The sequence below is a fragment of the Manis javanica genome, chromosome 12, assembly GCF_040802235.1.
Source record: "Manis javanica isolate MJ-LG chromosome 12, MJ_LKY, whole genome shotgun sequence".
Lineage (NCBI taxonomy): Eukaryota > Metazoa > Chordata > Mammalia > Pholidota > Manidae > Manis > Manis javanica.
The window spans coordinates 15110122-15124143 of NC_133167.1; the positions used below are offsets into that span (position 1 = coordinate 15110122).

The window sequence follows — 14022 nt, forward strand, 5'->3', positions numbered from 1 at the left end:
TGATGGCACCAGATTCTTAGTCATAATAAATTAAGGTGTTTTTGTAACCTTTATGAAGAACACTTTGCACATCTCAAGTGACTGTCAGGAAGCATTAGGAAGAGTGCTACCCCAGCCAAGTCCTTTCCTCTGTCTGGTATAGACTGGACTTTCAAGGGTAACAATGTTTCTGGCCATCAGAGAGGTTGTAGACAGACAATTCAGATAGAGAAATTGGGAACAATTTAAATAGCATAGAGTTTGGGGAGCGTAATGCCTTTTGAGAAATGCCAAACTGACCAGAGCAGAAGGAGCATGAGATTGATGCAACGCATAGTAGCAGGTAAGGTTGGATCTGGGTTGTTAAGTTCAAGCTTGGATTTCGTTAAATCCATAGATGAGAGTCGTGGGAGTTTTCTGGAAAGGGAATAAGATGATAAAAGCAGTCTTTGAGAAGCTGATGCCTGTTTCCTAAGTATGGTGTGTGGTACTAAGTAGACTGATGGTGATGGTGCTGTTGGTGATGTGCATGTGTGTGTGTGGGAGCAGGGAACCCAGTCAGGACCCACAGAAACCATCCAGTGGGAGGACTAAGGAGTTGTACCATGGAGAAGAGAAGAATGAGCTGTGGGAGAGATACTGGAAAGGATGTGCGTTCAGGACTGCATAGTCACGGGAGATACAGCACATGATGTAGACACAGCCCTCGAAGTGCAGTCTGCACTGGGAACAACTCGCTTTGAATATACATGAAGGTGTAAGTCCCAAGTCAGGTTGTTCTAACACAGACCCAAATAAATGGTGGAGCAAAGAAAAAATGGAGAGTTCTAGAGTCTGTCTACCTTATTTTTCGGTATCTTCTTCTTTGGTGAAATAGTTCCTTATCTAGTCAATGGAATCAATAGAAAGAAGAAAATTGACAACTTCACTTAAGTGTGCCTCTTCTACCTACGTGTTGGGGATTGGCCTTCTTGGACCTTGCTTTTCTCCTAATGTCAGAGGTGAATTGGTTTCCTATCTGACCAGTTTGATGGTCCATTGAGGGCAGAAGGAGTCCTGGGGAGCAGCATGCACCCACGGAGTTGATCTCAAAGAGAGAGTTTGGGTTGGCCCTAGAAACAGAGCGCTGCCCAGTGAGCAACTCTAAAGAAATTCCTCTCTCTGTTTTGTCCATGCGATTCTTACTTTTTGCCCCGGTACTTGGCTTTTTAGTGAAAACCTGCATAAAGTAAGTGAACTAGTAAAGATCATTACATTTTACTAAAAATGAAGATTCTGAGAGCAAGAATAAGTTGATTTTTGGGAGTTGCTGTAGGCCTGAAGTCGAGGACAGTATCAGAATGGAGAGGTGAAGGAGGACCCAGGAGAGAGATTGCAAAATGGCTCCTTAGCACTTAGAATCTCATTTCTGTGAGAATTAAATTAAAGTTTCTATAAGACAGTGCTCTGTGTGCAGATGAAAATACAGCTGGCATCAAGGGCCCTAACATAATTTGCAAAAAGGCTGTGTTAGCTTCTTAATTGTGCATTCCATGGGAAATGAGTAAAAATTTTCCTGAAGAAAAAGAATCTATGTTTTTTCATATTAGCTATTTAAACTTTAAATTTGATGGTGTCTTCACCACTTCACAAGCAATTCTTAGAGGCTAAAGTGAAAAAAGTGCTGAGGACAGTGTGACATCTTCACTTTATAGTCATTGGGAGCACATGCCTTCAGGCCACACTGTCAGCCAGAATCTATCGCTTTTGTCAGATGTTTTATTAGATTCTTCTAAGCTGAACAATCCTTAACAAGAACCTAATTCCAGAGCCCGATTCTGATACCATTCAGCTTGCATCTCAATTCTTTGGGCTATTCCCCTATGACAAATTGTTAATTTTAGTTTGGTGCAGTTCTATCCAATAATTGGTGAATTTATTCATCAAACACATTGAGTAGATTTGTGGACGTTATCCGATGTTGGTACCACCGGGAGGTATCTGTTCTGTTTCTCGCCATCTTTTCTGCATCTGTCTTTGCATCCTGAAGGTCTGAGTGACTAAAAATATCTGAAGGAGAACCTGCTACTTCATCTCCTTTTCCTCCTAGAGAAAACCTTGTTCAGACAACACATTTAATGATCTTTGATGATAGTAACTCTCAGCAGTTGAATGACGTTTGGGTATCAATTGGCTTCTCAGTTCTGTAGGGGGGCATTCCTGTCTTCATACTTCAGAGGACATCCCTCAGGCTTTCAGTTCTTAAAAGTAATTAGCACAAGGTCACATAACTCAAAGGAGGTAGTGTGTGTTCCACTAGCCTACGAACTAGGGATGAGTATGTTCTTGCTCCTCAAGCTTGTCAGTGCCCAGCCCAGGGACTGGCATGTAAAAGGGCTCCCAATAAATACTTTTAGAGTCAAGGAATGAATGAGTGAGTGACCCAACTGTTTGAATACAAAGTCTGAGTGCATTCATCTAAATGATTCACAAATGCTGGTAAAGGGAAAGATGCATTTCCACGATGAAGTTTTTAGCAACATGATTTAAAAAGAAATTTAAGTGAATATAAATGCATGTCCTTGATTCTGAAACTTTTGAGAAATGATAATGTTTGTTGGTGGTAGTTCTTAATATCAACATCTTTAATGCCTAAAATAAATAGCTGGCAACACTACATAGGTCCATACATTTAGAAAAGATTTTCCAGGCCTCTAAATCCCAAAGTCTGAGTTACCTACCCTGTGCAGCCTTCTGAGGAAGTTTTATCTCATTAATCTATAATAGTGAGCAATCCAGACATTGTTCCTACTTAACTCCTGACTCTGAGAATCCTAAGGAAATCCCGAGGAAGTACATTCTTCAGTATGATTGTCCTTGAGAATACACACCTTCCCACAGTCTCTGTGTGTTGTGCTTCATATGCTGAATTGTTACAAGCCATGCCCATCTAGGTAATGCCAGCCACTTAAGCCCACACAATTTAGAACTCATTCTTATAGTGAGGTGGTTAAAAATGAAGTAAAAGAAGTTTTTTTTGAAGTTAGAACAAACAACCTTGTTTTATTACAGTACTGGCAGTTAGGGTTAATATGCATTTCTGCTAAGTAATTACTCCCAGGAGTACTTAAAGAAATACATAAATATGTATTTAAACAAAAAAGTAATATGCATGTAATATAATACTTTTTAATGTTATATATTACATAATATATATTTTATTTTCTATATAATATGTATTTTCTATATTATAAACATATATACTATATTTGAATAATATAATATATACTATATATGCATATATATACTAATTATATATATACATTATATATGTTGTATAATATATACAACATATATAATGTATATAATATGTGTATATATATATATATGAAAACATCTATGTAAAGATTTCAAGTGTGGGACAATTTCAATAATAAAATATTGAGAATAAAATATACATTGAACATTTCTTATGAGTTGGTTATATAAGAAAATCAATTGTCAGGGGAGAAGTTGCATTAGGCTTTGAGACAGAAAAAAGTTGTCAAGTTATATTATTATTTCCACAGTATATTGTGATATCAATCTTCATCAGTGGGAGAAAGTGGCTGATCATCATTTTGAAAGAAAAGATAGGCAACAAGCTCAAAGGTTTTCCCCATGGAGACCAGTGTCTTTTTACATTAAACAATAGATGTAGGAGAGCAGTTTGATGTTTTCTCAAGGGAAAAAAAATACAGGATAGTCTAATGGATACCTCACTTGTAATTGTTCTGGGGGACATATTTTATTTTTGCAAGCGCAAACACCAGTGATTAGGCTGCCAAGTGAGGGAGCCTGGGGAAGCCGTGGTGGGAGACAAAATAGCCTATTTTCATTCCTTCTTAAACCTGTGCGAAATTATGCCTTCAGTAATCTTTTGCCATTTTACATGGCATAGTCTTATTAAATCTGAAATAATTCTGGAACCAAAATAGCTTTAAGTGTGACCATAGACTCCTCTATAGACAGAACACAACATAAACGCTTTTGTATTCTGAAAATCTCCAAATACAAGCCTGGGAATACTTTAAGGTGGATAATGTCTGTGGTCACCTTCCATATCTCACCAACTGACCATCCAGCCAGGACACATAAACTTAAAACTTGTAATATATTTCTAAGATTTATTTTCCTGGCTTTTACTGAAGTTTCCTGTTGTTCTAATCCTAACATTTGTGGCTTCATATTTGCCTTTTCTGTACTTTGAGGATGGAATAGACTGTCTTCCTTAGGAAATAAATAAATAAACTTACTTTTTGAAAGCACACGCAAAGGACACATCAAATTTTACTCCTCTCTATTTTCTCTTCTAAGTCTCTCATAATTGAAAGAAAATGATAAAGCACCTCTAAAATACTATTGTAATATTTGAAATGTACTATTTTGTATGTCTTTATTTTTTTTATGCATAAAATAGGGGAATGGACCTTAAAAAAAAGAAGTCACAGGGTATAGTTACCATAGCATTCTAGAGCAATCCTGGGCTTGCCTCTTATTTTTGTTGGGTGATTAAGCTTGTGTTAAAATAATCTGGGGTCTGGGCTCTTTAATTTTTTTACCTAGAAGGATCCTAAGGTATTGTGGCCAAGAAACTATTGAGTGGCACTACAGGCATTTCTGAGTAATTCTAATATGAGAAAATGCCAGGTTTGATTAGCTATGCGTTATAGAAGTCTAGATTGTCTGGTAACTATTGCTGATAGGATTCTTCATTGCCTAGAGCTATTTCTTTCTTTCTGATTCCAGGGATAGGAAGGATGAACGATGAACCTATATTTTTTTTCCCGATTACCCTACCATTAAAAAATTTTTTGCATCACTGTTCTCCATGCCTCTAGCAGAGGTTGAGAATTGATTGTAAGTTGTTTGGGAATTACTCATCCACAGTTTCATAAAGCCACAGCATCACTTGTCCTCTGGCCATATAGGTTAGTTTACAGCTTAAAATAAATGGAAAATCCTGCTATTTAGATGTTGCTTTATGACTGAGTCATTCTTTTGTTCTTTTTTATTTTCTAACATCTTTCATTGGCCTCCAGGAAAGAATCCATGTATTTAAATATCCAGAAGATTTGTTTGAAGTTGTTGATGTCACCATGATTTGCAGTCCTATGAAAATGACATTTGCTGATGACCTGATACAATGCGTTGCATCATTTCATCTCAGCATGAAAACGCACTAATCTTTTCATCACAGGGGCCCAGGTAATCCAGCAACCCACAGCTCTAGCGATCAGCCACACCACCAACGCTTGTATTTGCATAAGTGCTTCTCTGAGATGGACTGAATTTTTAATCCAGAGTCATGTCAAAGAAAAATAGCTGTTGCAGAATGATTTATCCCTTTATTGACTAAATGCAATTATTCAAATCCTGAAATCTGCTCTCTCCTTCAGCATTAGAATTTCAAGTAGACACACCCTGGTTCTATATCTGTATCTTAAACACACACACACAACACAGTAGAACTTTAAAAAGATGGTATAGGAATTTCACTTTCTTAGGCATTCAGCTATTCTCTGATACTAGTCACAAAAAAATGGGCAATTAATTAGCATGGAATCATTGAGAAAATTAAATCACTCCTCGAGGCAATATATGTGTAAGTTTACAAACAGTCTATGTATACATATTGTATATATAGAACCAACACAACTCTAACTTTTCTTTCCTCCCTCAGCTGTTAGGAGAGAAAAAATATAGTAGACAACAAAGCAAAAAAGCAACATGGATTTCTTTGAGGCATACATGACTCCAGATAGTGTACTTGTCGCCAAAGGAGACAAGGCCGTACAGACAGGAGGTTTATTTGAGAGGTCATGACACTCTCTCAAGTGCAGAATGAATTTCATAGTCTCTCTTGAACACCATGGATGTAGAAAAATATGGGAGAAAAAAAACATTAAAGAAAACAAAATAAATAAAAAATACTCTCAAGTAAATATTTTAAGTGCCGAATACATTTGAAGAAATTTATTCTGTCTTTTGTAGAAGTGCATTACCTATTCAAAACTAGGTTCTGAAGCCAGGTGCTAAGACTTCAAAGACTTCATGGGTTAAAATATCAAAAGGGCCATTTTCCTCTGTGGTATTTTTTTTTCTTTAACCCATGTGAAAATAGGAGACTGTGGATATTTCACAAAGCAGCCTGTCTTCCTGGCTGATTTTACAGACCTGTGCGACTTGGATATTTTGGGCATGTTCCCAGTGTTTGAATCCACTAGCATTTTCCCATCAATATTTGACACCCTGTCAGTTCCCGACATGAAGTCTGTGTGATGACAGACAGCAAACTGTATGTGAGACTGTAAAAATAAGGTCCACCTGGTTCAGCAAAAGTCCTGCATGCAGCTTCTGGTCACGTGACTTGGGTCTGAAGATGAGCGGTGACAAATCAGATAGATCACATTTTAAGAGAAACAAACTAATTTTTTTTGAGTGCATGGCTCAAACTATTCTTTGGAAATGAACCCTCCTCTCCTTGAAAAATTTGTCAACTTTAGATTGCAGGATTCCTTTCAAAGCATGGAAAGTTCTGTCCCTTAAAAATAATTGTATATTACAGCCTCAAATATTTTTGCTGCATAAGTACAATCCAAAATTGTGATTTTGGGGATGAAATTTAGATGGTATTGCCATTATATATTTCTATTCTTAGTTTTAATAGTGCTACATAATGGAAATCGTGTAGCAATGCTATTTAGGTTTCTAGTTTCTGCTTATAAATCTTTCACATCTGTAAGTTTTGTCACTGTTTATTCAAGCCCCACTTGAATAAATACCCCACTCTTTTGATTAAGAAAAGGAAAAACTCCACAAGACAACTATCACTGCAAAACTAATTATCGAGCTGTTCTCATTGACCAGAATTAACAGTCTAAAAACATTACGCAGAATGAAAAGTTAATGAACAGAGTGGTGAGATTTTCAGTGATATTTCAATAGAGATGTCTACTATGATTTATAATACAATGAAGGACAAGTTTCTACCTCTCTTCATTTTGGGAACTTGGAATCTCTCTTTGTTTTTACTTCAGTCTTTTATGAGCCATATATTTTGTAAATATACAGTCTAGCATTTTTCTCTGCACAGCTTCACGGATGTTACAGCCTTTGGGTATGGAGAATACTGACCTTAGTAATACTTCCAATAATGGCCTGATTCAGTTTGATATTTTAAATATTTGAAAAGAGATGACCCAGCAGCTCTTTTCACAATCATACAATATCCTTTCCCAAGCACAAAACAGGTCTTGTAAAACTTTATATTTGACAATCTGTTTTGGTTTAGTAGATGGTTGAGTATCGATGCCTGTCTTCGCCGAGTAAGACAGTTTTTGGTTCATCACCATTTTCACACTAACATTTAAATGAATATCTTTAAATGTTAGCAATTAGAATATTCCTTATAGGAAAACATTTTTTTTGGTCATGTTTTCCAACCTATCAAAAAGATACTGATTTTTTGAAATTTATCTATTTCATTTCCTATTGTTTTTATACTGTTACATATTTTTTTACAACGACATACAATAGTTCTGTACCAACAAAGTGAAATTGAGGAAATAATAATGAAGGTATTCCAATAACTACTACCATTTGCATGGTGCTTTGTAGTTTACAAGTACTCACTCAGTTTAATCCTCCCAAAAGCCTGGTAAGCAATGTTGCACTGTCACTTTTGCAAATTGGTATGACAAATTTGCTCAAGGTCACCTGGCTAGGAAAGGTCTTGTTAAAATTGGCTTTTTTCATGCCCTGTTACCATTTCAGTTCACATAAATATACCAGTTTGATTTCAGTGATCTAAAGAAAAATATATGTTTAGAATTATCCAGATGATTTCCCAACCTCCATGGAAGATGTAGTTTCTGGGCACATGAGATATTCAATTGGTGTAATTACTGAATCTCCCTCTCACCTTTCCTGGGGCTTTTCCCTACATGAAAATAAAGCAAATTAATGACATCTAAAAGACAGAAACTGGGAATATGGAATCCTATTTGATTTCAGTATTTTATTTTAAAAAGGCAGAATTAGAATTAAAAGAGGTTGAATATGTTAGCAGGGCAATGGCCCAGGATTCACTCAGATAAGAGGGAACATTATCAAGATTCCTGGCTCCAGTCCAAAGGAGAAAGAGCTTTCTCTAGTGCAAATTGCCTCACACTTCAACGCTGTGCCAGTATTGTAAATGGGACATATTTCCTCTCTAACTAAAGCCAAACTATCATATTTACGTGTTTTGAATGCAATAATTAAGTCATTAAGTAGGAGGTTTCTAAATTGGACCACGTTTGAAGGAAAGCATTAGAAAAGGTCAGAGGGGCCATTTTTGTTTCTGAAGCATTACAACCTATTCAGCCAATCAACCAACTGTACAGTCATTACCTATCACTCGTGTGGGAGCTGATTTTGCCTGTAAAACTCATGAATAAGGAAGATACAATCAATGGTTTCTTCTAATTGCTACTGTAGTTTTTCTAGTAGACTTCATAGGTTTTTATAAATCAAGCTTCAAACTTGCAGACTAACCTGGGCTTAGAAAACCTGGAAATTTAGGGAAATAAGACATGTATATTTCACTAACTTCTAATGGAAACCTAGCATTTCTTTCAATGATGAAATAGCTGTACGATCTTGGCAATTGCTTTGTCTCTTTAGCCTCAATTTTCTGAGCTTTAAAATGGAAACAAAATGCCTACCTGATAGCTTTGTTCTAAAGAGTAAATTGCTGTTTTACGGACAAACATGGAACAATCGCTACCCAACATGTAGTAATAGTCAATATTATTGGGTATCAACTGTGTGCCATGCTCTGTGGTAAATGGTTCATGCATCAACTGACTTAATTTTCATAACAACCCCTAACTGAATGAACCCAGCATCTTCTGTTTTATATATGATGGAACTGAGGCATGGTAAGGTTAAGGTCACTTGAGTATAAGCTGAATGGCCAATAACTGAGTCAGCATGAGCAATGTGTCTCCGAAGGCTTAACTCTTATAATAACAGTGACCTTACATTTGGACTCATCTCTGCCTAAATTCCTGCCAAACAAATGCTCTGGTCTTGGGTTAATTATGTGCCTCCTCTCATTCTATGTTCATTTCTGACAGTGGTCCTGCCTTCTTCCTTAGCTTCTGTTTTCTTTCCATTCAATGCCAACAATCACAGAGAACTCAGCCCTCTCAAACCTTCTCTGACAAGGCAGCATGTAAGGGCTCAATTCAGTTTTGGTAATGGAGCCCTAGTATGGTTCTTCCCTTCTTTCTTACAGAATATTCTATTTGTGATTATGTGCACTCATACCAACTTGCAATTGTTTTTCTTTCAACCTTTCTTGAAAGCTCTTGGAGAAAGATGGTTATCTTCTTTTGGACTTTCTACTGCCCCTAGCATAGGGACGGATGGACCTTAGCCACCAATAAGTACCAGCCCACATCTCCATAACTCCCGTTGTGCGCTCAAATCAGTTTAGAAATTATGTAAGACCATATCTAGGTGACAACCATTTCAGGTGACCTTTTAGTTCAAGATGTCAAACTGATTCATAAAGTGAACTTTTATTCTACACAGAGCTTCTACACAGGGTTTCTACGTAGAGCTTCATGTTTTTGCTAAAGCAAGTAGACTTCTAAAAGAAATAAAAAATGAAATTTGATTCAAGATTTCTGGACTAAACTAATTATTGAGGAAATATTTGTCAGATACTAAGGTGTTGGAGGCTGATTGACTCTCCTAATCCTGGTAGAGACTATTCTTACTAAACATTTTCTGTGGGCCATTGGTGGTAGTAAGCGTTCTGTATGGATCACTTACTGTGTCATTACAACACGCTAAGGCAGTGTATGATGACTCAGCTCTGTTATGGTAATGGAACCCTAGTACGGTTTTTTCTCCTTTTATGTGAAAAAGGTATTTGTAATTCCCATTTTACAGATGAGGAAAATGAACCTTAAGAGAGGATGACAACTAGCCTTAGGCTATTAAAAGGTGGAGGTGGCATGTAAAGCCAAACCATCTCTTACAAATGCATCTAAACCTGATTCAAATTATTCTCATCACAGCATTTCAAAACAATGCCAAAAAATTGCTTGACTCAATGACAAAATCATTGAACAAAGTATTTACATTGATTAACAGGTAAGCACATGCTCCTTGAAACTGTATTTTTCTTTCCCCTCATACAGTGGAGTCATGAAAACAGCTTAAAGAAGAAAAAGTTTAATATTCTAGTGGAAAAATTGGGGGCTTATATTTCAGTTGTGAAATTTGACCTAGTCTTAACAATCCTTATAAATGATCATGAATTTACTGTGACTTCAGATATCCTCATATTCATTCTAAGTATTCATTTCATTGTTTGTGAAAGCCTAATTCAGTTCTTTTCATTGAAAAAGTATTTGTGAATACTAGGAAGCCAGTCTTGTTACTTAACAGAAAAAAGTTCCCACAATAGGAGGAATAAATCAAAAAGAGGGGGAATGCTTTGCTCACAGTCACCTAATTAATGCAGCTGGGGAAACATGTTGTTTTAAGTTTACTGCTCCTTCAACATCTTTCAAAATATTGCTTGATGAATGTAATCTCCCCACAGAGGTCCATAAACCTATTGATTAGGTATCTTAAATTGCACAAGAACACAACATAAGAATTTCCAACTGATTCACACCAACAGGCAACAGAGCCTAGTTGTCAGTCTTTGCAAAATTGCCAGAGAGGAAGATAATTTCTCAGATTTGTGTATCTTTAACATAATTTGAATGTCCCAGAACAGGATCTTCCAAATACACTGGAGCCTTTTTATGTAATTCATTATAGTACACAGATCAGGATAAAGTAACTTGAACTTGGATTCCACCGGATTCAGGCATATGTAGAACCATGTGAGGAACTTTAGCTAATACCATATTTCCAATAACAGGGATGTTTGGCAAGGATGCCAGTTTTGAATTGCAAGGATGTGACAAGGACTTCTACCTAAGCAAAAGTACACCTGAGATGGGGTAATAGCAAACCCTTCTGTAGCACTTACTCTGCGCCAGGCTATCTTCTAATTCCTATATTAATTAATACACTGTTTACAATAACTTTGTGAAGTAGACACAAATATTATCTGCATTATACTGATGAGGAAACTGAGGCACTGAATACTAAGGAACTGACCCAAGGCCACATAGTAAATCCCAGGGAATTGGGATTTGAGCCCATCCAGTTTCCTTTCACAGTGCATGTTTCTAACCACCAAGCTTTACTTCTCTTCAACGCGAAAATCCTAAGCACAGAAATGATGCGGGGGTCTTTTTAGTCAAGTCTGAGAGACCCAGAGGGTTGCTGAAGCTCAAATTGAAATATTGTATAGTGACAGTATTTGCCAACGCCTCTCTAATTAGATTCTTCAGGACAGAGACAGCCTCTCTAGCACTTCATATTGTAAGTTAAAATTTGATAATAAAATCAAGATTATGGCTGCCTGTGAAGCCCTGCACAGAAAGACTTCTTCCCAAATTATAACGAAAATATACAATAAATGAAGGAGAGATTACATTATAAAATAATCTATGTCAAAAGAGCTCTGATCAAAGTTAGCAGTAAAATATTCAGACATAGAAATTAGTTAAAGAGCCACAGGTTACCATGGATCAAAAAGACGAGTGAGATGGGGAAACAAGCCAAGGAGTAAAGTGCCAACTGCTTGGTGGCCAAGCACAAAAAGGAAAGACCCACGCTCTGAGAGGCAATGACAGTCCCTAGGGTAACAGTAGGCATTTGAGCACGATGCTCTTTTTAAGGGAGTTTACAAAACAAAACAAGTAAACAGATGAAAAAGCTTAGCTAAAGAGAAAGACAAATCAGAATGTCAAAGACTAGCTGAAGAGCTAGGTCGTTTTTATTTCAGGTCATTGGTTCACCTTAAAGACTGCCAGCTTTTTTTTAGGATAAAGTAAAGACTTAATTAAAAACTGGTAGAGTTGGTGAGATAGGAGAGGTGATTTGTTTGGTTTTTTCCAAACAAGGTAATGGACAATAATCCTTTGAAACTACAGGCTGAGACAATTATAGATTCCAGAAAGAACACCATACAGAACAGTGATCTGGCTGAGACATCTGTCTGTCACTCACTGATCCCAAGGTTGATTGGACTGACCTTCCTGGTTAAACTGCTTTGGCACAGCCTTTCCGAGTCGGCTCAAGGAAAGAAGAACAGAAATTAGTTTTTCTAACAAGTTTTTATAAGTTACAGGCTTCCTTTGCAAGACCTTATAAACAACTGTTCAAGGGTTTGCAACCTCAAGTTAAGGAAGGTTAATATCAAATATTGATGACAAATCATTCTACTAAAAGTTCTTAATCTAGGATCCCATGAACAACGTGGCATTTAAGATCAACCCCTACCCCATCAAAAATCATGTGGACAATTTTGTGTGTGGGATGAGAGAGTATCAGTCTGCTGGGGCTGCCAAAACAAACACACACCGTAACATACCAGCCTGAGCAGCTTCAACAACAGAGATTTATATTGTGATGGTTCTAGAGGCTTGGCATCCAAGACCAAGGTGTCAGGAGTGTTGGTTTCTTCTGAGGCTTCTTCCCTTGGCTTACTGGTGGGGCCCTCTTGCTGCATCTACACACGGTCTTTTCTTTGTGTGCATGTATCCCTGGCATATCTTTGTAGGTCCAAATTTCCTCTTCTTATAAGGATACCAGTCAGATTTCTATTCAGGCCTACCTGTCTGACCTCATTCAGTGTTCATGAGCTCTTCATGATCCTGTCTCCAAATACATTCACATTTTGAGGATTCACATTTGGGGATTAAGAGTTCAGCATATGAATTTTGGGGGATACAGTGCAGCCTGTAACAGAGAGCATGTAGTTCTCATCTCAAAAAAGGTAAATGATCCGGAAAAGGATTAAGAACCACTCACTGGTTTGGAGTGAAAACATCAGTTTCTTCTTCTGGTGTCTGTTCTTTCATAAAAACTTATGTCATATTGTTACCAAGTTGTTACATAAAAACAAGTAATTATTATATAATATTATGCTGTTAATAGAAAAGTGATATTGTTACAGATAAGGAATGCTGACCTCCGTTGCGCTGCACCAGCTGCTGACATGCTCTCCGAATGCATTCCACAGTCCTTTCTCTGGGCTTCCACGAATACCGCAAATACATTGTCTAGGACAGGGGTCCACAAACTTGTTCTGGAAAAGGCCAAATAGTAAATATTTTAGGCTTTCCAGTCTTAAAGTCTCTGTCCCAACTGCTGAACTCTGTCACTGGGGCATGAAAGCATCCATAGGTACTGTATAAACAAGAGGATATGGCTGTATTCCAATAAACTGTATTTATGGAGACAGATAGTTGAATTTTTACGTATCATTCTTCTTCTGATTTTTTTGACCGTTTCAAAATACAAAACATTCTTATTTCCTGGGCTGTACAAAAACAGGTAGTGAGCCATACTTTGCTGTCCCTAGTCTAGGAAAAAGAACCTGTCCCAAGGAGCTATGCTGGTGATTTTAGAACTACTTCTGGGATGGCAATCACCCCAAGAGAAGTTTCATACATTGTCTCTTCTGTATGTTGAGTCTGATATTATAGAGTCAGGCAGAATGTATCTTGGTAATTACGTGCTGATAGTTTTCTCCCAACACTCACACGCTCTAATTTTTTCCTTCACTAAACAATAACATACCAGGATGGCCTGTTCTGACCTCCTGTATGCCAATACTGATCTTGACACTGGAGACGCTGGAGTTAAAGGACTGAACAAACTAGAAAAGCTTCCTGCCCCTGAGAAGTTTTAATTTCTCTTTTCTCTCCAATACTTGTAAAAGGAGAAAGTAATGAAAGCTTGCTGGGAACCCACCTGATATCAGATGTCAGCATATATGCAACACTTAATCCTGTCACACTGAGATGTATTATTGGAGCCGCACATCAGATGTAGGCTGGGCATTGCCCAAGTCTCTGGCTCCACTGACAATGAAGCTCACTGGTGCTGTGCTGTGGGGTG

General features: G+C 37.3%; 1 long non-coding RNA gene across 1 annotated transcript in view; it reads left to right on the top strand.

The window, feature by feature from the left end:
* The window catches only part of LOC140844738 (uncharacterized), an 85923-nt gene extending 80739 nt beyond the window's left edge, over positions 1-5184 (top strand). The window contains exon 6 of the long non-coding RNA XR_012123223.1: positions 5040-5184. This is a non-coding gene — a long non-coding RNA (uncharacterized lncRNA). The remainder of the gene's footprint in view (positions 1-5039) is intronic.
* The last annotated feature ends 8838 nt before the right edge of the window (positions 5185-14022 follow it).